At 32.3% G+C, this 27,799-nt stretch overlaps 1 long non-coding RNA gene across 2 annotated transcripts; it reads left to right on the top strand.

Annotated features, from left to right (window-relative positions):
* LOC111710140 (uncharacterized) lies at nucleotides 1-25,954 on the top strand. Of its 2 annotated transcripts, none has more exons than XR_002767006.1 (4): nucleotides 1-254; nucleotides 2,116-2,770; nucleotides 23,124-24,748; nucleotides 24,897-25,954. It is a non-coding gene; the product is annotated as an uncharacterized LOC111710140 (long non-coding RNA). The 2 variants fall into 2 exon arrangements; XR_002767005.1 differs by having other exon boundaries at nucleotides 23,124-25,268; nucleotides 25,570-25,954.
* The last annotated feature ends 1,845 nt before the right edge of the window (nucleotides 25,955-27,799 follow it).

Here is a 27,799-nt window from a genome sequence, read left to right as displayed (position 1 = left end):
TTCAGTCGGAACTAAACGCTTGACATGTAAAGGGCGTCACAAGTTTAAACAATTTTAAATTTTAAACGATCATAAATTTTTTTTTATAAAATCCAAAAGTGAAACTATTTCTGGGTTTTTGATGTTCGTCGAAATGAGTTGAGCTGGTTCAGCTCTATGTTTCAACCGTAGCAGAAATATAATACTTTTAATTGTTATTAAAAATGAGTGAAAAAATGAGTGAAAACCCTGTAATTAGTTAGTTTTTCCATCAGGTTAGATTTTATTTAGAACAAAGTAATAAAAAATTCAGATCACTATGTGTGACGTTTTTTTATCATTATCGACATATTCATAAATAATATAATTACTCTTAAGAAAAGAAATATTTAGAGTTTACATTTATTTCAAAATAAAATATAAAACAATAAAACTAATGATATGCTCAAATAAATATTAACTAAAATTTGTTTCATGAAACACAATTTAAGATAATTTTTAATCTCGGATGAGTTACTTGTTAAAAAGAATTTGTAGTTGGGAATTTTTAATTGAATTTTACTATTTTTAGGGTTGGGGAGGGGGGGGGGGGGGAGTTACAGTATACAGTATTTTGCCTGTGTTAGTATAAAGTCTGCAGCTGTCCAGTCTGTGCAATGGAAAGAAATTAGTAGTCTATGGACTACACCTATCCTGTCGTCTTTATATATTAGTCTTCAGATGTCAGCTGTCTGTGTATATATATCAGTCTATGGACTACAGATGTCAGCTGTCTGTGTACATATATATTAGTCTATCTATGGACTACAGCTGTCCCTGTCTGTGTTTATTTATATTATTCTATTTTGTGTAGCTGTCTTGTCTGTGTTTATATATTAGTCTATGGTGTGTAGCTGTCCTGTCTGTGTTTATATATTAGTCTATGGTGTGTAGCTGTCCTGTCTGTGTTTATATATTATTCTATGGTATGTAGCTGTCCTAGGTTGGTTTTCATATTATTCTATGGTATACGGCGGTCCTTTCTGTGTTTATATATTATTCTATGGTATACGGCGGTCCTATCTGTGTTTATATTTTAGTCTGCGGTCTCCAGATGATTAGAAATTATGTCATTGTTATTTTTAGATTAAATACTTATCATTTAATGTTTATCTGGTGAAATCATTATTAAAGTAAAATGTATCCTGTTAGGAAAAAAGAAAAGATGGGAAAGAAAGGAAATATAAAAGAAAGAAAGGATAGAAACAGTAGGAAGGGAAGGAAGGATAGGAAGAAAAGGAATGATAGGAACAGTAGGAAGAGAAGGAAAGATTAGTAGATAAGGAAGGATAGGAAGAGAAGGAAAGATAGGAAGAGAAGGCAGGATAGTAAGAGAAGGATAGGAATAGAAGGAAGTAAAGGAAGAGAAGGAAGGAAAGGACGAGAAGGAAGGATAGGAAGAGAAGGAATGATAGGATGAAAAGGAAGGAAAGGAAGGAAAGGAAAAGAAGCAAGGTTAGGAAGAGAAGGAAGGATTTGAATAGAAGGTAGGAAGAGAAGGGAGGACAGGAAGAGAAGGAAGTATAGGAAGAGAAGGAAGTATAGGAAAAGAAGGAAGGAAAGGAAGAGAAGGAAGAAAAGAAAAAATTAGGAATGAAAGGAAAAGAAGGAAGGTTAGGAATAGAAGGTAGGAAGAGAAGGACAGGAAGAGAAGGAAGGATAGGAAGAGAAGGAAGGATACGAAGAGAAGGAAGAATAGGAAGAGAAGGAAAGATAGGAATAGAAGGTAGGAAGAGAAGGACAGGAAGAGAAGGAAGGATAGGAAGAGAAGGAAGGATACGAAGAGAAGGAAGAAGAGGAAGAGAAGGAAAGATAGGAAGAGAATGAAGGATAGGAAGAGAAGGAAGGATAGAAATAGAAGGTAGGAAGAAAAGGAAGGACAGGAAGAGAAGGAAGGATAGGAAGAGAAGGAAGGATAGGAAGAGTGGAATGTATAAATTGAGAAGGAAGGAAGATGAAAGTTAAGAAACGTAGGAAGTATAGTAAGAAAAGGAAGGATAGGAAGAAAGAATAGGTAGAGAAGGAAAGATAGAAGAAAGGGGGAAGGAAAGCGTGAAAATTGTTTTTAAACTGTTATTAACCTAATGTAAATTTCAGACCTTGGTTTGAATGTCGTCGTAGAAGCCTGCCGACGAGAAAGACTGTTTAATAATGTCGTCGTTCACTAGCTACAAATTTGATGATTTAGAAATCACGTAGAAATAATCATCATATTGATTTAAAACAAAGAAGTAAAGTGAGACAACAAAATATGTTGACGTTAATTGAGTCAATGACGAAATCAAAGAGTGAATACACAAAATAGTGAAGGAAAAGAGATAAAGCTTAAAAGCAGTGGAACCTGAAAGTTTTGAAACCAAAGAGTTTTGAAACAAAAGAGTTTTGAAACCAAAGAGTTTTGAAACAAAAGAGTTCTGAAACCAAAGAGTGATGAAACCAAATTGTGCTGAAACCAAAGAGTGGGGAAGCGAAATTGTGATGAAAATGTTAAGAGTGGTAAAACCATTGATATGATGAAACCAATCAGTTTAAAGCCAAGAGCGATTACAAAAAAATTGTGAAACCAAAGAGATGAAACCAAATTGTGATGAAACCAAAGAGTTGTGAAACCATGGGTGAGGAAACTTTGATGAGTTTTGAAAGAGTTATTTAAAAAAATGGCGAGTGATAAAGCTTCTGCAGAGATTGATGAATTGATTAAATTGATTAAGAACTAATCTTAAAAGAAAAAATAGATGCCAAGAAATAAACGGTAACATTTTTATATTTTTAAATGGTTTATCGTAAAATTTTGCAAAATTATATAGAATTTTCAACAAAAATTTAGAAAAATATATTTCGAAGTTTATCAAACAAATTTATAGAAATGTTGACGAAAATGCTCGAAAGTCTTAAATATTGAAATGTTGGAAAACATTTTGACTTTTGCGTTAAAATATTTTTCTTCATCTTTGCAATTTTATAGCAATTTTTTCAATACTTTGCATAAGGTTGAATATTTTAGAATTTAATAATTGAAAATATCTCTTTAAAATGTGTTTGTACCAAAAAAATTGCTTGTTCAGTAAAAAAGTGTTTTTTCAAATCTGTTGAAAAATTCGTTCTCCCAGTAAAAAAAATCGATAGTCTTTTTCATGTTCGTTTGAACGATTTTATATCGTGCGTTTGGAATTTTTTTCGTTCGTTTTTAAAAAACGATCATTATTTATTTCTCTGAACGATCCATGTTGTTCATCCATCATTCGTTTTTTCTAAACGACACCCTGTTTTACGAACAACTACGTTTGTTCAAAAGCGATGCCCAATGCCCATCTCTAGCTAGAACTGCCTCAATTGGTCACAATTTTCCCCTTCCAGCACTTAAATCTTAATTGTTTAAATATAAATCAGTTAAATCAAATTAAAAATTTGGTAATTTTTAATTCAATTTGTCATTTTCATTTTGTTACGCGTGGGAGAAAATAATACCACTCATTTTAAATTAATATATGAACACGTGGATATTATGATGTTACATTTGTATTTTGATCGATTTCATGTTTTAGGCTTACCTAAAGGATGCTGCAAATTAGTAATCTGCACAAGAGACATAATCTATCTATAAATTTAGCATGTCTATCTGTCTGTTTGTTTGTATCCAATAAACGTCAAAACGGCTGAACCGATCGGGCCCAAATTTTGTGTGTGACCTCACGTGACACTATAGGGAGGGTTTTTGAATGATCAAAATTTTAAAAATTTGTGTTTAAAGTTTTTTTTTGTAAAATTTTATGAATGCCCGAAAAAATATCATGAAATCCGCAAACTTTTTTTTGTTTCTGTTTAATACTGTACAAAGAGAAGATGCTCAGAGATAAAGCCACAATTAAAAGTTGAAATAGAAGATGGGTGCAAAGCGCCCTAAAAGCCTAGTTACTTTAAATTTGACTCCATCCACCGGGGGAAACTGAATCCTCCATCGCAGAAATGCTGGAATTCACCTTAGACACTAAATATTCCACCAGAGGGAGGGATACTAGATACCACTCCAAACACTAATTATTCCACCAGAGGGAGGGATACTAAATACCACTCCAGACACTAATTATTTCGCCGGAGGAACATTTTAGAATCCCTCCAGTGGAACAATCAGCGTCCTGAATGTTAAGCAGTATCCCTCCAGTGGAGAAATAATTATTCTGAGTAATAATTAGAAACCCTCCGGTGGAGTAATTAGTGTCCTGAATACTAGTCAATGTCCCTCCAGTATGGTAATTAGGAGAAAATAACAAATGCTGATAATTTTTTCCGAAATTTCTTCAATAAATTCTGCAAATATATAAGGAAATGAGGACTTGGTGAAGTCGGGGCGGGGTTGGCTGGATCCTCCAAATATTCCAAAACATATTCATTTGATTCTTTAGTTATTTATAGACAAATATCTTTTAAGTAGAGTTGAAGTGAACAAATATGTAAGAAAAAGATTGAATTCTAATATAATTTTCTGAAGTAGTAATATTAAGCATGAATATTTGACTTAAAAAATTAAGTATTCTTTTGATGATGACATATTTTACGATTGTAATTTGATTTTAACCATATTTTCTAGGTGAGAATTGTGAGTTTGGTTGACGGGACACGCTGTATGTTTGGTTGGTGGGACACGCTTTATGATTGGATGGTGGGACACGCTGTATGTTTGGTCGGTGGGACACGCTTTATGTTTGGTTGTTGGGACACACTTTATGTTTGGAGGGACACACTTTATGTTTGGAGGGACACTCTTTATGTTTTATGGGGCACACTTTATGTTTGGTGAGACTCACTTTATGTTTGAAGGGACACACTTTATGTTTGGAGGGACACACTTTAATTTTGGAGGGACACACTTTATGTTTGGAGGGACACACTTTATGTTTGGTGGAACACTCTTTATGTTTTGAGGGACACTCCTTATTTTTGGTGGGACACACTTTATGTTTGGAGGGACACACTTTATGTTTGGTGGGACACACTTTATGTTTGGTGGGACACACTTTATGTTTGGTGGGACACTCTTAATGTTTTGAGGGACACACTACATGTTTGGAGGGACACACTTTGGAGGGACACACTTTATGTTTGGTGGGACACACTTTATGTTTGGTGGGACACACTTTATGTTTGGAGGGACACTCTTAATGTTTTGCGGGACACTCTTTATGTTTGGAGGGACAGCCTTTAAGTTTGGAGGGACACTCTTTATGTTTGTAGGGAAAACACATGTTTGGAGGGACACACTTTGGAGGGACACACTTTATGTTTGGTGGGACTCTTATGTTTGGATGGACACACTTTATGTTAGGTGGGACAAACTTTATGTTTGTAGGGAAACACTTTATGTTTGGTGGGACACACTTTATATTTGGATGGACACACTTTATGTTTGGATGGACACACTTTATGTTTGGAGGGACACACTTTATGTTTGGAGGGACACACTTTTTGTTTGTTGGGACACACTTTAAGTTTGGAGGGACACTCTTTATGTTTGGAGGGACACACTTTATGTTTGGAGGGACACACTTTTTGTTTGATGGGACACACTATAAGTTTGGAGGGACACTCCTTATGTTTGGAGGGACACACTTTATATTTGGTGGGACTCACTTTATATTTGGTGGGACACACTTTATGTTTGGAGGGACACACTTTGTGTTTGGAGGGACACACCTTACGTTTGGTGGGAAACACTGTATGTTTGGTGGCACACATTGTAGGTTTGATTGGACACACTGTATGTTTGGTGGCACACACTATATTCTTGGTGGGACACATTGTATGTTTGGTGGGACACACTGTATGTTTGGTGAAACACACTGTATGTTTGGGTGAACACACTTTATAGTTTGGTAGGACATACTGTGTGTTTGGTGGGACACATTGTATTTATGACGGGACACACTGTATAGTTTTTGAAGGGAAACCTGACATTTTTTATGTTTGGTGGAACACACTGTATGTTTTTTATGTTTGGTGGAACACATTGTATGCTTGAATGGTGAATGGTGGGACACCCTGTATGTTTGGAGAGACACACTGAATGTTTGGTGGGATACGCTGTTTGTTTGAAGGGACACAATTTATGTTTGGTGGGACACGCTGTGTGTTTGGAGGGACAACACACTGAATGTTTGGTGGGACACATTGTATTTAGGACGGGACACACTGTATAGTTTTTGGAGGGAAACTTGACATTCTTTATGTTTGGAGGAACACACTGTATGTTTGGGTGAACACATTGCATGCTTGGTGGGACACACTGTATGTTTGGAGGGACACACTGTATGTTTTGTGGGATACTCTGTATGTTTGTTGGGTCACGCTGTGTGTTTGGAGGGACAAACTGTATGATTGGTGGGACACACTTTATGTTTGGTTGGAGGGACACACTGTATGTTTGGTGGGAGGAAAAGTAGAAAAATTATTTTTTGAAAAATCACGCAACCTCTTATAAAGGTCTCATATTCTACACGAAACCTCGATATTCATGATGAGAGTTAATTTACTAAAGTGCAATTAAGGTGTGTTCTATGAAAAATTTTGAAAAGTATTTTTTGTTCAACATTTGTTAAAGCTTTTACTTTCTTGTTTTATATTGATAATTTTTTTATTACAAAGTTTTCGTCTGTCTATTATTCTCAAATCAAATCAACATTTTATTGTATTGAATAGTGTGTACTGTGTACTTTTCTGTATAATCTGTTTACAAAAATTAAATTCACAGAAATAAATTCCGCCGTTTTCAGTCTATAGTTTATACGTTTTCAGTCTTATAGTTTATACGTTTTCAGTCTATAGTTTATACGTTTTCAGTCTATAGTTTATACGTTTTCAGTCTATAGTTTATACGTTTTCAGTCTTATAGTTTCTACGTTTTCAGTCTATAGTTTATACGTTTTCAGTCTATAGTTTCTACGTTTTCAGTCTATAGTTTATACGTTTTTTAATATTTAGGTTTTAGCAATTATAGATGTAGATTCTACGCTGCGAAAAAAAATAGATATTGAATATTTTCAGCAATTAAAAGCGATTAAAAGCTAAAAGTCTCATTAATTGCAGAAATTTAACTGGCAAAAAGTGTTTTTGCGCCGAAATAGAAATACTTCTTTTTAAGATTTAAAACATAAGCTTACTTACTATGTGATACCTAGCTCTTATCATTAAATCCCCCTAAAGATATCCGTTTAGCACATTCAGTACAAAACAATGGATATTTATTTAATTTCTTTAGATTCTATGAGAGGGTTCGATAGATCGAAATATCTACATTTTCGACATTTCTATCAAAACAATATGATTTCTCCCAACTGTGTGGCAAATATGTTATGTATTTTTAAATATTACTTTCTTTTACTGGCCGGCCCTGTATAAACGGCTGCACCCTGTATTTGCTAGATTTGAATTTAAGTGTTAAAATGTGAAGACGTGGGTTCCGTGGGTTCTTTATGGTATTTTTAAACTAGCACGCGCTACTAGAGATGGACATCGTGTCTTGAACAAACGACATTTTTCGTGAAAAATAAAAAAATAATCGTTTTAGAAACAAACGTAAAAAACGAACAATTAAAACGTTCAAACGAACTTTTTACTGACCTATCAAAGATTTGAAAAAAAAACTATAGTTTTTTTTTACTAATCGAAAGATTTTTTTCAACAAAAATTAGCACACGGACTAAAGAGTGACAGAAAAATTCACAAATTTTTTTTTATTTTTGTTAATCATTTCTCATAGTGAGAATATTTTTTTCCAACGATGGTGGGGGGGGGGGCGTTAAATTTTTCCTCTTCTTCTAATGCTCAGAATGTTTTAATGCTGTGACTGGACGTCGTTTTGAGTTCCGTTTTAAACAATAAAAGTTTTTAAACTTTGATTTTTAAGAGGCTAGAGCTGAATATTCTTTTTCATTATTGAACGCTTAATAGGTTTGCTACTTAGTTTCACTCTAACTAAAGATATTAAATAAATTTAATAAATCGTTTTTAATTAATATCTATGACCAGAGAAAAAAATTGCATATTGTAATAAAAGCAATCTTTGAGAATACATTTTGTAATAAATAACTCACATTCTTGTGGAGCACTTTTGACGAAAAAAACCTTTGAATATTTAAAAACTGAAAATAATGCCATCCCTAGTTGAAAGGCGCCACAGTATCTGAAGGTTTCTACCCCCCAGTCCAATATACTAATTTGGTATGCAACAAAAAACATGGCTGCGTGGGTGGAAGCTTTTATTTAGAAGTTTCATCGATAGGCGTCGCTATATACCTGCCTGGGATATCTAATAATAAAAAAGTTGACATTTTTTTCAATCATGTACACAAAATGAAGTGCCGCAAGTACCCGTAGAATTTAATTTTTTTTATAATTAAAAAAAAACAAAATTGGATTTTTTTAGCCTATACTCACTCACAGGGAAGGTTCCCTGCCAACCATTTTGGTTTAGCCCTTTAATCAGCTATAGCTGACATATAAATATTTATATTTGAGCGAAGAGCTTTATCTATAATAAAAAAGACATTCGTATATATGTTGCGTATAGCCGGCCAAACGGCTGGACTGATTGGGCGGACATTTTTGAGGACACTCATGGCTGACCGGGTGGTGTTATAGGCTTAAGTAAAATATAATTTTAACATTTTTTTTCCACGGGCAACGCCGGGTCCTTCAGCTAATTATACATATTACAACTAAATACTTTTTCTATTTTGTGCGGTATATTTTCCACTATTGGCCGCGAATTTTTTGTAGGCCATGTTTAACTGTAACATCTTATCTTAAAACTAAAACTGTACAAAATTTCTCATTCAATCTACGCCGAATTATTTCATTACTAAACATTATTTTGATCTTAATAACAATTACTTTTCCCAAGTAAGCAGAGCTGAAAACTTTAGAATGGTGGATATCGAGATCAATGCTTGATCCTCTCTTTTTGCTAATATTCAGACTAATTTAGTGTTTAGATTAATTTCTTCAGATTAGAGATGCGATCTTTAACTTTTGAAAAACCGGTTTTTATTTTTCCCGCATTTGTGGTGTCATATCAATGGGACTAATGATCGATTGAACGATCGTAAGTCATAGCTTAATGTTTATTAACATTCATAAGGCCTATAGTCCTCAAATGTGATAAACACGTTTTTTAGTAAATTGATATTATCGTGGTTAGATTTATATTTGTTTAAATGCTCTAAAAGCCGGCTTGTGAACAGCTGATTTTAGTTCAATCGGATATTAGTCCAATCGATATAGCATCTTTTCTGTATTTGTAATCAAAACTATCTTTATTACATGTAGTAGGAAATGTGATATCCAACGAGAGCGGATTAAAAACAAAATTAAAGTTTCCACAGTGGATAATCAGACTAAGCGATCAGGATTAAGGATATCCAATTCAAAAGTTTTCAGTTCCGTTTCATTTAACGAATTGTTTTTATCTAAAACTCTTTATTTATTGTTAAAATAAATCATTGTTAGTTGGTCCCACCTAAGATATTAGGTTTTTAGGAATTATCAAATTGTACAAAAAATCTGAACATTGTATATTTTTATTCGACCAAATATATTGGTTTATTTTTATTGAGAACTAAATCTAACATGTGCATACAAGAAAAATAAATGCAAAAGCAAAAATTGGCTTGATTTTCAGGTTATATAGCTCTGAACGCATAGAGAAATTGCACATAGAAATAGCATATCTTTATAGGATTTGAATGAGAAACTAAAATGGGCTTTTTGCATATATTCTCTTTGCTACAAATCAAGCCAGAGTTGCTTTTGCTGCGCATTAATTTTTCTTGGATATACATGCTATATTTAGTTCTCAATGTGAATTAACCATTATTTGGTCAAATATCAATAAACAATGATCAAATTTTTTGTACAATATTTGATAAATCAAAAAAACCTAATATTTATGGTTTATAGTATTACATTCAAAATTGGATTCGGAAAAATGGTGTTTTGCATGAAATCCTATTATTGTAACTTTGTATCAAAGAGAATAGAATATATATTAGAGTGGAATTTAGCCAATCCCTCGGTATGAATTTTGTCAGTCCCTTTCAGCCTGAAAAAGAGTTCAAACTGTACAAATCATGTAAATGCTCACAAATTATATGCAGTAGAGTACACTAATACAGTTTGTTCCCTAAACTATCCATTTCAATTTCGAATTTTTTAAAGCTGTTAAATAAACTTTATAATGAATTAGGTGAATAAAAAACAAACATTTTATTTATAGTTCTAACGGAAAATCATCGTTTGTAAGTGAAAGGCATAGAGTCTATGTGAAATCATCATTGGTCAATTATGAAACCAGCCTATTTCATAATTTGGTTTTCTTTTAATATTAAGTTTAGATTTTCTAAAATGATGTTCCAGGGCCCGAAAGGTTATATAGCGCAAATATGTGAAGTACACCTGCAGTATGAAAACAGTACAACAAAATGGCCGTTTTACACTTTTTTCTAATAAATTCCACTCTAATATATATTCTATTCTCTTTGGTTTCTTTTTGTCCTTTATTTATCCAGCCATTTATATTTATACTTTTACTTGTCTGTCTGGGTGTTTTGGTGTTTGTTTGTTTGTTTGTGTCCAATAATAAACGTCAAAACGGCTGAACAAATCAGGGCCAAATTTTAAATGCAACTTACTCAACACCAGTGAAGGTTTATAGACATTCAATACTTCACGGAAAAAACGTCGAAAATCGTTATTTTTGAAAATGCTCCAATTTAAGAAGTAAAAACCCCCAGAATTAAAAATTAAGCAATATTTAAAAGCTTAAATTGTTAATATGAAAGTTTGCGCGAGCGCATTAAATGCTAAAAGTCTATAGCTTATTTATCTTTCTATCTTTCATCTGTTTATTATTAATTTCTATCTATCTGTCTGTCTTTCTGTTTCTCTCTATCGTTATATTTATATATATATATATATAGTATTTTCAACTTTTTTCAGTTTAAATATATATTTCTTCAAAGACAAAATGTTTCATGGGTCTAACCCAATCATCAGTTGGAATAAAAAAATATATATATGTATCCATCTATATATCTATCTATCTATCTATCTATCTATCTATCTATCTATCTATCTATCTATCTATCTATGAGGATATAAAGGTGGGTTCTATTGATAAATGAGTAATAATATATAATTTCATATTACTGTATACACTGCCTATACTTGGCTTGAAGGAGAATCTGTCATCAAAACTGCATCTTCATCTATCTATCTATCTATCTATCTATCTATCTATCTATCTATCTATCTATCTATCTATCTATCTATCTATCTATCTATCTATCTCAATCTATCTCAATCTATCGATCTACCTATCTTTCTATCTTTCTATCTATATTTATCTATTTATCTATCTATCTAGAGAAGGGATTTCTTTTATTGGACACACTGCTGAGATTACTGGGCTTGCTCTTGCATCAAAGGAGCTTCTTCTCTCTGTCTCAGGAGACGGGAAACTGTCGTCTTGGGATCTTAGAAAAAAAATAAGGTAATTACATTATTCTATCTATCTATCTATCTATCTATCTATCTATCTATCTATCTATCTATCTATCTATCTATCTATCTATCTATCTATCTATCTATCTATCTATCTCTATATCTATCTATATAGCTGTCTATCTATCTATCCATCTATTTATTCAAATTATTTCATCTTTCTATTTATCTATTTACTGATCTGTCTATTTTTTATCTACCTATCTATCTTGTCGATATATTCACCCCCTGTAGCCTTGCATCTCTTTAATTGCTATTGCATGTTTAGCATCAGTCAAAATTGTCGATATTTTTCTGAAGAAAAATAAGGATATCTTCTTCTTTTGCTCAGTCATATGATTAAAGGGGTATTTGTTGTGAATTGTGGCATGTGAAATGTCGTCAAGAGTGATAGTGATGGGGGGGGGGGGTTATAACATAGGTTTCATTTGCATTTTTTTCTGATAGCAACATATCTAGCTTAAAATTATTTGCTTTTATTTTCTACACCAAGGTTGAACAAATCCTAATTTGTTGAATTAGAAAAAACACGGAGTACGTTCGATCGCGTGATAAGAAATTATTGTTTTACAGGGATTACAAATAAATATTAGAAGTCAAAAATATTAAAAAGAAAAAATTTCTCGTAATATTGCGAAATAAAATTATTTGTTATTTAGATAAAAAATTGTTTTAACCCCTCAAAAATTATTTAGAGCAGTAGTATGTATTAAATAAAACATTTTAAGAATGGTCTAAAGTTTGAAAAGCGAAACAGAACTCCTTTAGAATTCAATTTAAATTTTTCTTTAAATGTGTTCGTACAAACTTATAATTTTGCCAATAATTTTTGAGCCACCATGCACTTATAAGCTATTCGATCGTTTGACGAAACACTTTTCTGTAATTTAGGGCTGGGGGTTGTCAACACTTTTCTGTAATTTAGGGCTGGGGGTTGTCAACACTTTTCTGTAATTTAGGGCTGGGGTTGTTAACACTGTTATGTAATTTAGGGCTAGGGGGTTGTTGCGAAAAATCCAAAAAAGAGTTTTCGTAATTTAATTATGAATATAAAAGTTGTAATCTGTAAAATGTAAAAGTAAAATCTGATTGCTTTAACGATCATAACACAGGAACCCTTTAACCGAATTGCCTCAAATTTTAATTAATGAACTAGGTAGGACCACGGGAATATTCTCAGCGATGTTTGAGATTCTAAGTTGAGTGGGTATACTTTTACAGAAAAAAAAGCTAAAACCGTAATTTACGATAAAGCGGGGGTAAACAGCGGGACCAACTATGACTACCCTGGGCAACGCTAGTTTCTCGAGCTAGTTGAGTTATGAAAGTCCTGCAAAGACGACAAAAAACTATTATAATTCCTGAATGTTTATCTGAGTAAGAAATTCGCAATTACCTTTTGTAGAGATCCAACAATTAAAAGTAATCAAATTTCAGAGTAATAATCAATGATATCTAATTCATTATTCAAACAATGGTAAAGTTGAGAATCGGGCATTGACATATCTCCATTGAGTTTATGGGGGTCTCCAATAGGTACTCTATTGATGATAATTGGATCCCAGACTCATTTTAAGACAGAAAAACTAGGATATCTCCGCTTTTAAAATTTAGTTCGTGAAAATTCATCATTCATGCTTTTTTTGGTTTTCAATAAAAACTTAATAAAAATTAAATGTTGTAATTCATAATAAGCTTCAAGGTATGAATGTGCGATATAAAAATGATTTATATTCTTTATAAAAAAAAATATAATAAATCTGTCACCTAGGTATTTTGTAATAGACGCACTTTGAGATCTAACAAACTATAAAATGAATATAAATATATATATAAATATATAAATAGATTTCTAGACTTTAGAGGCTTATAACACTTTGCGAAATTAAAGATTAAATGGGCTGTATATACGTATATAGGTCATTTAATGGACTCTTAGTGTTTTTAAAAATGGCATTTACTAAAAGCTTTGTGTGGTCAAAATTGAATGAACTTTCCATAATTTTCGGTTTTTATTGTAAAAATCTGTCATCCCATAATACATCCATACCAAAGCTGATATTCTGATAACTCTCTTTTATATATTTACTTTGCTTGTCTGTTTGTATCCAATAAACGTCAACATGGCTGCTGAACCAATCGGGTCCAAATTCCGCGTGGGACCTCAGATGACCCCATGGGAAGGTTTATGCATGATTAAAATTAAAAAAATTTGCCTCCAACAAAATCGATTTTCATTACATTTTTAAAATCCACGATTTTTTATAATCCGCGATGTTTTTGTTTTACAATGTACACAAAGAGAAAATGTTCACAATTGAAACAGAAGAAAGTCTAGTTTTATTAAAATATACTCTCAACACTATACGTAGAATTTGTCAATGTCCTAAATTTATTTGTTTTTGCCTGAAAGATAAGCTTTATTATACCTTTGTGCGTAAACAAGATACAAAATATGAATAAATAAATTCATTGGGTTATAGCAACAGTAAGAAATTTTATTCTTGTTAAATTAGCAAATGTCGAAACGACAGAACCATACCAGAAGCTCAGTTTTTTTTTATAATTTAAGAACATTTTTTTATATGAACTAAACATCGATATTATAGCATGCTAATTCAAGCTGATGAACTAAACATCGATATTATAGCATAGTAGATAAAGCTGGTGAACTACACATCAATATTATAGTATGCTAGATCTATTTCATGAACTAAACATCGATATTATAGCATGCTAGATCTAGCTATTGAACTAAATATCGATATTATGGATTGCTAGATCAAGCTGATGAACAAAACATCGATATTATAGCATGCTAGATCTAGTTCTTGAACTAAACATCAATATTATAGCATGCTAGATCAAGCTATTGAACTAAACATCGATATTATAGCATGCTAGATCAAGCTGATGAACTAAATATCGATATTATAGCATGCTAGATCAAGCTATTGAACTATACATCGATATTATAGCATGCTAGATCTAGCTATTGAACTAAACATCAATATTATAGCATGCTAGATCAAGCTATTGAACTAAACATCGATATTATAGCATGCTAGAGCTAGCTATTGAACTAAACATCGATATTATAGCATGCTAAATCTAGCTATTGAACTAAACATCGATATTATAGCAAGCTAGATCAAGCTGATGAACAAAACTTCGATATTATAGCATGCTAGATCTAGTTCATGAACTAAACATCGATATTATAGCCTTCTAGAGCTAGCTATTGAACTAAACATCGATATTATAGCATGCTAGATCTAGTTCATGAACTAAACATCGATATTATAGCATGCTAGATCTAGTTCATGAACTAAACATCGATATCCCCCTTCTTTACATCAACCAATCAACTAATCAACCATTTGAAAAATCATCCAATCATCAGGCGCGTAGCGGAGGTTTAGCCTAGGGGGGTGCACAATTTTTTTTTGTGCACCCGCCTAAAAAACCGGTATTAAGAAAAAATAAAGTTTAAAATCTATATTGATCTATCTGAAGGCTGACCATAATTACCAATCATTTTAAATGAAACCCCGCGAAAAAAATATTGTAAATAAGATTAAGGTACAAGATAGAATTTGAGAAATAATCATAAAATGGAGAAATTGTGACATTGTTGATTAAAAAGAAAAGTTCAAAATCTGAATATATATGTAGGTTTACTGTTTAATTAAAAATTAGAGCCTGCCTCTGGCTCTAGGGGGGGGGCCAGGGGGGTGCATGTTTAGGGGGGCACAGGGGTACCGGCCCCCCCTCCATTACGCGCCTGCCAATCATATAACCAAACGATAAATCAATCAGACAATAAATCAACCAAACCGAATCGATCAATCGAACAACCAATCATCCAACCAATCAATAATATAACTACTCAATTAATCAACCAACCATTTAATTGATCAATTAATTAACCAATCAATCTGAAAATAAACCAACTATCCAATTTAATCAATTAATCAACTAACATGGTTCAACCAATTCGACAAAAAACTAACTAACCAACCAAATAACTAACCAACCAGCAAACGAACCAACCAACCAACCAACCAATCAACAAAATGCACTAAAAAATGAAAAACGGCGCCTTTAACATAATGCACGGAATAGCAAATAATTTCAGCTAAATGTGCACTCAGAACTCAGCTAGGTAATTTATGCGCCGGGATTCTTAAAATAGTCTAATTACATTTATCACAATCAGCTCTGTAAAACTGTGTATAATGTTCATTGAACATTATCGTAGATATTAATATTTAAACGATCTTTAAATGTGCATAAACTTTGAACTTTAACAGAAATTTGATGGTGGGGCCGGCAGGCGCCATCTTACACCCACACAGGCCAAACCCAAACCAAACCGAACCAAACTCAATAAATCAATCATTACGGGCAGTCCAGCTGAAAACTTTAAACGCGCCAAATCATCATCTCCCCCCTCCCTCCCCTTTCAACCACGCAAAGATGAACCGCATGATACGCAATAACTATTTTGTAGTATATTATGGGTGAGACATTTTTCTAAATTTATTTTACAGATACAGAATAGTTTGCATTTTTGCCGAACAACGAGGTGGCGCCAAATGTGATGATGACAATAAAACAAATTATTTAAATAATGATTTCGAATTTATGCATTTTCGTGATAGAAGAGGGCTGGCCGTGAGAAGCAGAAGAGCATCAATTTACATAGTTTTCAAACAAAAATATAGAATTTTTCCATTTACAGACTTTTGTACTTTACCCCCTTCTTTATTCTAAGTAATTTCTAAATGCACAAAAATATCTTTTGTAAGGCGCCACACTTCTACACTTCTAGAATGCATTTAATAAATTCACAAAAATTGGATTTCATTTGATTCTTGTGAATTGTGAAAAGTCTATAATTTTCATGCTAAAAAAGTTATTTTCTGATCGAAATTCGTAATAATATCGTAATTAGATGATTTTTACTGAGTTCTTCTGAAATGTCAGAAAATAAATGGCAGCTTGATCAAAGATGAAACTAAAGATCAAATTAGCTTTAAAGTACGTATACAGTTAGCCACAAAAATGTGAGCCAAATCTATTTTTTTTACAGATTTCTTAAACATACACCTTATAAAATGTTCTCATTTGCTTATTATAAAAATAAAAAATGTTTTTTCTTCATATAGATGAAAAATTAATTCAAATTTACGTGTTTGCATTTTTTTAAACACTTTACACAGGCCTTCTGATCTAAGGGCACCCCGAACTAACCAGAGTGAGAAGCATTTGGTTTATTTTATTTGAAATAAAACGTGTTTTGGTCTATAATTTAACAATCTTTAAACTTACGGATTTGTTTATTTTATACTTTTTCATTCAAAATGTATATGTCGACAAAAAAAGTACTTCAGCAAAAAGGTTAAAAAATCATGAAGAAGGGGTTAAATTGTGATCGAAAGTCGCAGCTTTCTAAAATATTGACAGAACCGTTAAATCCACGTGAGGGTTAAAGACTTGTTATAAAACACATCCTAAAAAGTCGATAGTAAATGGGATTATAATTAAATTAAATTCACGAAACCTCTTAATACTTAAATAGCGGATGATATAACACATTAGAATTACTACACAAAGCAAATCTAAACTATATATTATAGTATATAGTTAAAACAAATTATCAAGTAAAAATAGGTGGCAACAGAGAAATGGACCGCGTATACATGACGTCACAAGTGTCAAATATAACAAGGACAACAAAATTTTCTCACAATAGTTAACATGTTTTCCAAGATTAAATAAAAAAGTGTAAAAACAGAAAACAAAGAACACTCAAAATTGCACTTATTTTACTGAAGATAGGCACTTTATTCTAAAATTAGCTCTATTATTGACAATTTTTGTTGGACACAAAAACTTAATTGACACTTGTGACGTTAGAATACGTATTTATCGAGAGGATATACATTCTACGTTGCCATTTATTGTACTAGCATCTATTTGATAAAGTTACTCACAAATGATAAGTCTCTAGAGACGACTGTACGGAATTTATATTATCTGTTTCCTTATATTTACGTTTCCCTTGCAACTGTAAAATTGTTTGTTTCTTTGTAAAATTATTCAAAAAGCCATTAGATTACTATAACTAAGGCAGAATACTGAAGATAACCTCTGGGATTGTAATATTTTAAAAGTTTCCGGTCGTCTTTATAGTCTCATCTTTTGTGGATAACCCTGGTCATAAAAAAATATATGTGAAAACTAACTAAGTTTTTTTATTTTATTGTTTTCGACTTTATATTAATTCTGTTATATATCTCATTCCTCGTTGATTTTAAATTGTACCATTATAATTGTATACGAATAAATAGAATAAATTTAAAAAAAAATAGAAAGCTTATAATAAAAAAGAGAAAAAAGTAATTAGAATGGAATAGAAGAGATGACATAAAATAAGATAAAATATTTAAGAGTTAAGAGGGTTGAATTAATCCAAATGTAAAAGAATCGCATGGAGAGAATAAAATGGAATGTAGAAATATTAAACTAATTATTTGTATGGAATGGTAGACCTGTTATTATTATACAGATTATTACTCAGCTTATACCAATTAGATATATTTAAAAACACTTTTATAAAGTGCTTGCAACACGTTCGCTTAACAGTATCTGTATGTACCTTTTAAGAAAAAGGACAAAGTTGATTATTTATAAAAGGAACAAAGGTCAAAGGTGGAATATTGTATTATCCGATTAAAACTTTTAAACATTTTCATTGAAGTTTTATTTTTGAATTGTTTTCGTAGGGTTTAGACAGAGCAGGGTTCAAAGTCTATTTGACGTTAGTTGAAGCTAGAGTTAGACCTTGCTCCGGTCCCATAGTTTACTCTTCTTCTTATCTTCATTTGGACTTAGGTCCTCCACCTTTATATTTAGTATAATTATCCATCGATATTTTAGTATGCTAGATCTAGCTATTTACCTAAACATCGATATTATAGCATGCTAGATCAAGCTGATGAACTAAACATCGATATTTTAGATCTAGTTCATGAACTAAACATCGATATTATAGCATGCTAGATCTAGTTCATGAACTAAACATCGATATTATAATCTTACATCTTAATAATTATGCAATGTGACTGAGATAAAATTAATTTTTTGGAATAAGTATTAAGTAAAAAATATATCAAAGCCGATCAAGTCAAAAGAAAGTAAATAGACCTAACCGGACATATATTTTATATATGTTAAAAAATCTGGAGAATTCGGTCCAAAAAGTGGAATCTATTCACAAATATTCACAACTTTTGATTTTTATTTATATACACCTAGCTGGTGTTTTTATAAGCAAAAATTTATTATTCTTTGACTAAAATTTAACATTTTTTAAATTTTGAAGTTGTAAATCTTGATTTGTATGTTTTTTGTGAACCCTGAATATTATGTTTGTCTATGATTAAAACAACGATGAGTTAGTGCGCACGTACTGAGGCCTGATAATGAACATCAATCCGACGAGATTAGAACATCAGAAATATAAATTTAAAATAGAATAAAAGTGTAAAATATTCATTTTTTTTAACAAAGCTATCATCTATATCAAATATGAATAATTCAAGCAACCCTCCCTTTGGAGAGCTTAATGCACGATTCACACCGGTATTCTTTTTACTAAAACCCATAGATAAAGATAGATTGCGAATAAGACGACATTTTTCATCTTGAAAGATATGAATGAACAGAGATGTTTTAAAGATATTCCTATTATATAGATTAGCTAGGTCGGTTGTGAACATTTGCTGTTCTTATGTCATTGAGTACTTGTGGTGTACATGAGTTCTGTAGAGAGAAATTTAAGTTAGTTTTGTCCTTTTCATGTCCTTCGTCAGTTCTTGTCAATATGATGTATTGCTCAGTGAAATATTGTTGTTCAAATAGTTCAATTAAAACGCCAAACCACCCCGCTTATCATCTAAGTACACTTTGACCCCTAGAAGTATGAGTTCGCGGACTGTACAATTCTTGGTGATTCTGCGTACATAAGCTATCTACAGAGTGTCCCAGAAAACATGGGAATTCAGTGACGAATTCGATATCGTCTTAGTTGTGAATTAGCATTGTGTTACCTAACTTTAAAAGCCATAATATTATTATGTCTGCTAGAGTTTATTTTATGAAAAGGGTAAAAGACTGTAAATATGTGTCTATAATGTCTCCGCAAGATGATCAGTGAAGACGGACAAGTTTACTCTGTTTGTATACTGCAATTTTCTTGTTTTATTAAGTACTACCTGTTGCAGTCAAAACATAAACAAACAAAATGTGAACATAGCAGACGAAACTCTTACAGATTACAGCTTTCTCAGTAGGTATCACTATACTAAATCAAAGAATTAGTTAAAAAGACGATATCGAATTCGTCACTGAATTCCCATGTTTTTTGGGACACCCTGTATGTTTATTTATTTATCTGTGAGTTTACCGCGATATTTTAAAGACGATCGGCTCATGATTATTCATGTTAGGTTAGGACTCACACATTGTCCCTTCGTAAAGTTTAAAATGATAATTCTCGTGAAATATTTTATTGATATTCAGATCTCAACGCTGATCTAGATTTAAAGGTTTTTGCACCAGTTATTCATGAGTTTTTTATATCAAGTCATTCTCTAGTAATTCAGGGGCATATTCACATCAAAATATCCCCCCCTCTCTTCATGTAATCAATTATATTTACCAACATGTATATAAAATATCCCCACCTCTCTTCATGTAATCAATTATATTTACCAACATGTATACAAAATATCCCCCCCCTCTCTTCATGTAATCAATTATATTTACCAACATGAATACAAAATATTCCTCAATGAGTCAACATGTATACAAAAAAAGTTAATTTTTCAATGCTTAAAGTGAAACGGAATCATTGAGATATCCATCATCTTTTTTTGAAATTTGATTTCAATCAATTTCTGCATCAGAAACAATGGCTGAAATTGTTAGTATTTTACACTTTTCATGATAGAAAACAATGATAACCTCCACATTATTAATTATAAAAAGGGGTTATAAGGTACCTTTGTGAATTCGGCATTTTCAGTTTTTAGTAATAAGTCACTTGAAATTACAACGACTTAAGTAAATAAATTTGTTTTTTTTGGTCAAAAATTATCAACTTTTCATCTGGTACCCGTGCAGTGTCCCAATTTTTAATCTGGTACCCGTGCAGTGTCCCAATTTTTAATCTGGTAACCGTGCAGTGTACCAATTTTTAATCTGGTAACCGTGTAGTGTCCCAATTTTTAATCTGGTACCCGTGCAGTGTCCCAATTTTTAATCTGGTACCCAAGCAGTGACCCAATTTTTAATCTGGTACCCGTGCAGTGTCCCAACTTTTCATCTGGTACCCGTGCAGTGTCCCAACTTTTTATCTGGTACCCGTGCAGTGTCCCAATTTTTAATCTGGTAACCGTGCAGTGTCCCAATTTTAATCTGGTAACCGTGCAGTGTCCCAATTTTTAATCTGGTACCCGTGCAGTGTCCCAACTTTTCATCTGGCACCCGTGCAGTGTCCAAACTTTTTATCTGGTACCCGTGCAGTGTCCCAATTTTTAATCTGGTACCCGTGCAGTGTCCCAATTTTAATCTGGTACCCGTGCAGTGTTCCAATTTTTAATCTGGTACCCGTGCAGTGTTCCAATTTTTAATCTGGTACCCGTGCAGTGTCCCAATTTTTAATCTGGTAACCGTGCAGTGTCCCAATTTTTAATCTGGTAACCGTGTAGTGTCCCAATTTTTAATCTGGTACCCGTGCAGTGTCCCAATTTTTAATCTGGTACCCAAGCAGTGACCCAATTTTTAATCTGGTAACCGTGCAGTGTCCCAACTTTTGATAATTTTGCTAATTTAATCGACAATGATTAATTTGTATACCTTTGTGTTTAAAACTTTGCATCCTAAAACAAATTTATTTTAACAAATCCTTTTCCAATATTTGCATTTTGAATTACACACCCCCGCACATTTTCTATGCAATACAAAAAGTAAATAAAAAAGTATTTTTGGCTTCCTTAAAAAATGTAATTTTACATGATTTCTAAGCATTCATTGCATCAATTCTATATTTACATAGCATTTATAAACTTTATAAATAGATATACAGAGTTGAAAACTTTAGCACTAGCTGTGGATATCGAGATAAAAAATTGATCTTCTCTTTTTGTTGATCTGCAGAATGATTTAATCTTTATTTTGAAATTCGGGAAAGTGTAAAATTCCACCAATCAGAGTGTCGTTTGCAGAAACTGAATAGCCGATCAGAAGCGGGAAAATTTGCGCACAATCAGTGCGAGAACTCTCAGCAGCATATTAACAAGAAAGTTTTCACCGTGGATAATCAATTAAGCGATCGGGATTAAGGGTATATCTGGAAACTCCTGCGAGATCATTGCTTGACCTAAATCTTTTGTTAATCTGCAGATTACTTAAATCTTTATTCGATATTCCGCAGGGAGTTTTCATCAGAGGATAAGTAATTGAAATAAAGGGATTAAGCATTGATCCTCAAATTAAAAGTGCCCACCACAGTAGATATCGAGATCAAACGAGCGAGATTATTTTTATCCAACACAACAGTTGCCAGCTCAGGATAAACTAGTANGGGGTTAACTTGTTAAATAAAACATGTAAGGAGAATACAACAAATATTTAAATAGGGAAACAACGGATAATTTATCATAATTATTTTGTAGATATCACAATGCATTGAAAATAAACCCAAATGACATTTTATACAAGATATTTATGATATTAGAGCAAAAATAGACACAATTTTCTACCTTCGTTCAAATTTATTATTTTCTTCTTTATGACATCATCTATAAAACGAAGGCCAACTGAGATTTTTAGGATTGGAAACGTGGATCTATTCCAAAGGACTAAATATTTAATAAATGATTGTGCACGTTATTGGATATTCTACAGATTATTGTGCACGTTATTGGATATTCTACAGATTATTGTGCACGTTATTGGATATTCTACAGATTATTGTGCACGTTATTGAACATATTTCTTTGGGACTTGTCACGATAATGCGTATTTGGTGTAGAAATGACTTATATTTCAGAAGTGACTGGGCACGTTATCAGATGTTTAAGAAATGACAGGGCACGTTATGAGATATTTACAGGAACTAGTCACCTTATTAAATAGTTTATAAATACGTTACTAAATCTTTTCATTAAGATTGGGAATGATATTGCGTCTTTTCTTTAGGATGGGGCACGTTACTAAATTTTTTCTTTAGGATAAAGCACGTTACTGAATCTTTTCTTTAAGATAGGGCACGTTACTGAATATTTTCTTCCGCAAATTTTGATTGGGAATCTCGGTCAACATCAGGAATATTAAAGCCTGTCCAATTTTAAAGGTCGTATTCCGTCTTGTCTTTAACAAGATTTAAGATTTCCGGGCAAAGCTGGGTTTCTAAGATAGTATTTAGTTAAAGAGAAGAATAGACTCATCTTTTTCTTTAGTAAATCTTTACTATGTTTCAGGTGTGTTCAGCAAGCATTAACAGCTCCTTGAAAAGAATAATTTTTGAATTCCGCTAGAAACTGGATTGCAGGTGTCCACAATGATAGACACAAATGAAGAAGAAAAAAACTGACTAGATGTGGATGATTTATTTGGTGCACTGTCCCGTTTCCATTGCAGTACATCTTGCTCTAGTAAAAGTTGGCCCAGTGCTTCAAATCAAACAAAGAGAAAAAACAAAGGAGCGGCTGTAATCAACTTTTGCAGCAAAAGAAGCTTCGAATGGCTGAATCCAAGCTTAAGCATGGAAGAGCTGAAAATCAGCTTGAGTCATATGGCTGCTAGCCATCTGTACCTTAGTATATTCACATCAATGTTTTTAGTAATTATTTACTAACTGTTAAAACCAGAGTGAATTCGACCTCTTACTCTTTTGTAGCCTTGGCTGTAAGCTACTTTGAACAATTGGCTACAAGCCTGCAACCCTGATTAATTATGTCAGTATTAAATTGTTAATATTTTCGTTCTAAGTAGCATCGTTTAAGTAGCATCGTTCAAGTAGCATCGTTCAAGTAGCATCGTTAAATTAGCATCGCTCAACTCATGTTTTAAGTAGCATCGTTCAAGTCATGTTTTAAGAACAGCTCAAGCTCAACAAAATTTTAGTGAAAACAAAGAAAAAATTCTCTAATTCTAAGTGATTCTATGTAAAACGAGTGAAAAAAAAATCAAGCTTATAAAGTTTGTCTCAAAAGTTTTAATGTTCCAGTCTCTCAAATTGAATTATTGCGCTACATTGGTGCGCTGGAAAGAATCAAGTTAAACGTCCAAAGGGCACGAGACTGACCCAATTCACTAAATAAGTAATAACATAAGTGTATTTATATTTTGTTATATGTCGTCTTCCTATTCCATTGTTTTCTGGTTATCATTGCATATTTTTAAAATTTATCTACTGCCTAATTTACAATAAAATTTAACGTAATTACTGCTCCATTATGTATTAAGAATTTGCTTTATATTTATTGATTGCTTATTTGTAAATACATGTTTAGTTTATGATTTTGTTAAACATGGATTATGGGCACTAACAAGTTGTATGCCACGATTTTATTTACACTGCGACCCCTTTTTTGACCTAAATTCGAATTTCAACTGTTGGTCTGTTTGTGTCCAATATAAGCCGAAACAACAGAACCTTTGGGTCCAAAGAAGATAGATTTCTGAAGATAAGATGTTTATTTTTACTAAAAATATGTATCGATTATTTCATTGAAAAATAGCTTGAAAAGTCTAAAGACACATTCAAAAACTTCAAAACACGTAGAAAAACATCAAAATACGTAAAATTCTAAAAACTCGGGGATAAATTTAAAAACGTTGCTCAGCTCTAGGTATATCTGCTTGATCCAAGGAATCATAACACACACGTTTTTACCTGTGCTTTTATATGTTTTTGTACACTCAACCACCTTTTATTATTGGTTATGTAGGTATAAATTGCAACCACCTTGTATTATTGGTTATGTAGGTAGAGATAGCAACCACCTTGTATGATTGGTTATGTAGGTAGAGATTGCAACCACCTTGTATTATTGGTTATGTAGGTAGAGATTGCAGCCACCTTGTATTATTAGTTATGTAGGTAGAGATTGAAACCACCTTGTATTATTGTGTAAGTAGGTAGAGATTGCAACCAGTATTATTGGTTATGTAGGTAGAGATTGCAACCACCTTGTATTATTGGTTATGTAGGTAGAGAGTGCAAACACCTTGTATTATTGGTTATGTAGGTAGAGATTGAAACCACCTTGTATTATTGTGTAAGTAGGTAGAGATTGCAACCAGTATTATTGGTTATGAAGGTAGAGATTGCAACCACCTTGTATTATTGGATATGTTTGTAGAGAGTGCAACCACCTTGTATTATTGGTTATGTAGGTAGAGATAGCAACCACCTTGTATGATTGGTTATGTAGGTAGAGATTGCAACCACCTTGTATGATTGGTTATGTAGGTAGAGATTGCAACCACCTTGTATTATTGGTTATGTAGGTAGAGATTGCAGCCACCTTGTATCATTAGTTATGTAGGTAGAGATTGAAACCACCTTGTATTATTGTGTAAGTAGGTAGAGATTGCAACCAGTATTATTGGTTATGTAGGTTGAGATTGCAACCACCTTGTATTATTGGTTATGTAGGTAGAGAGTGCAACCACCTTGTATTATTACGGTATGTAGGTAGAGAGTGCAACCACCTTGTATTATTGGTTATGTAGGTAGAGATAGCAACCACCTTGTATGATTGGTTATGTAGGTAGAGATTGCAACCACCTTGTATTATTGGTTATGTAGGTAGAGATTGCAGCCACCTTGTATTATTAGTTATGTAGGTAGAGATTGAAACCACCTTGTATTATTGTGTAAGTAGGTAGAGATTGCAACCAGTATTATTGGTTATGTAGGTAGAGATTGCAACCACCTTGTATTATTGGTTATGTAGGTAGAGATTTCCCCCTCCCTTCACCATCCCTTTCTTCGTTTATTTCCCCCCCTCCCCTCCACCATTCCTTTTTCCTCCCTAATTTTTGCACTTTGCACACCTGTCTTTGCACGTATATATTTGCATGCATGTGTGGTATGTTTAAAACCGGTTTTCTTTTATAAAACACGATTTTCTTTGTGGCTTGTTTTCTTGTTTTCAATACTAGTGCACTTCATCGATCAGACACAAATTGAAACGTGTCTTTTTCAAATGTTGTCTTATATTGTAGTGATATGTGATAATATATTAATCTCAAAGCGATATATTAATTATCTGAATATCTTGTTTTTATCTTGTAAAGATGATATTTTAATTTCTGAAAAATATATATGTGTTTATTATTTTGAAAAAATATTCTTGTTACATAAAAATAATGTATTTACTTTTTAAAAATTGATATTTTTATTAAATGATCTATTAATACCCTATCTATGACCGAATGTCTTTTCTATCAAATATCCTATTTATGAAATATCCTATCTATGAAATATCCAATCATTGAAATATCCTATTTATGAAATATCCCAAAATGAAATATCCTATCGCAGAAATATCCAATCAATGAAATATCCAATCAACGTAATATCCTATCTCTGAAATATGCTATCTATAAATTATCCTATCTATGAAATATCCTATCTATGAAATATCCCATCTATGAAATATCCTATCTATGAAATATCCTATCTTTGAAATATCCTATTTATGAAATATCCTATCGCTGAAATATCCAATCAATGAAATATCCCAACTATGAAATATCCTATCTATGAAATATCCTATCTCTGAAATATCCAATCAATGAAATATCCTATCTCTGAAATATGCTATCTATGAAATATCCTTTCTATGAAATATCCTATCTATGAAATATTCTATCTATGAAATATCCTATCTTTGAAATATCCTATCTTTGAAATATCCTATCTATGAAATATCCTATCTCTGAAATATCCAATCAATGAAATATCCCAACTCTGAAATATGCTATCTATGAAATATCCTATCTATGAAATATCCAATCAATGAAATATCCTATCTCTGAAATATACTATCTGTGAAATATCCTATCTATGAAATTTGCTATCTATGATATATCATATCTTTGAAATATCCTCTATATGAAATTTCCATCAATATATTTGTCTTTTTATGCCGGGTCGAAACACCAAACGATATTATAGATAAAAGTAGGTGTTAAGTTTAAGCGTATCACCAAAAATAAAATTTGAAAATTAATGTTTTGTGTACCTTGCTGTAAAGGGTTTAGAGTATATATGTAGGTATTAGTGAACATGTGTTTTAATTATCTATATATCCACATGCAATACAGTTCAGCACCCTTAATACGTTAAAACTACAGTTCAGCACCCTTCATACGCTTAAACTCTAGTTCAGCCCCCTTTATAAATTTAAACTACAATTCATCGCCCTTTATACATTTAGACTACAGTTCAGCACACTTTATACATTTAATCTACAGTTCACCACCCTATATACGTTTAATCTACAGTTCAGCACCCTTTATACATTTAAACTACTGTTCAGCACCCTTTATACGTTAAACCTACAGTTCAGCACCCTTTATACATTTAGACTACAGTTCAGCACCCTTCATACATTTAAACTACAGTTAAGTACCCTATATACATTTAAACTACAGTTCAGCACCCTTTATACATTTAAACTACAGTTCAGCACCCTTTATACATTTAAACTACAGTTCAGCACCCTTGATACAACTTAACTACTGTTTAGCACCCTAGTCGATAACATTTAAACTACTGTTCAGAACCCTTTAAACATTTAATCTACAATTCAGCATTTTCTATACATTTAAACTACAGTTCAGCACCCTTTATACAACTTAACAACTGTTAAGCACCCTTGTCGTTAACATTTAGACTACTGTTCAGCACCCTTTATACATTAAAAGAACAATTCAGCATTTTCTATACATTTAAACTTCATTTTAATGCACTTCTGATTTTTATACTGTAGAAAACTAATCTAAACTTATCAAGGTTCTGAACTGTGAGAGAACGCCCACTGGTGGGTGGAGACATGCTAACTACAATCAACAGAGTTAAAATAAGTTTATGTCAGCCTAAAAATTTATTAAGGTTTTACATTTGTACAGTACACTACAC

This window comes from Eurytemora carolleeae, unplaced genomic scaffold (assembly GCF_000591075.1).
Source record: "Eurytemora carolleeae unplaced genomic scaffold, Eaff_2.0 scaffold731, whole genome shotgun sequence".
NCBI classification, from domain to species: domain Eukaryota; kingdom Metazoa; phylum Arthropoda; class Copepoda; order Calanoida; family Temoridae; genus Eurytemora; species Eurytemora carolleeae.
The sequence above is the reverse complement of the archived record's forward strand: the minus strand, read 5'-3'. Positions and strand labels throughout refer to the sequence as shown.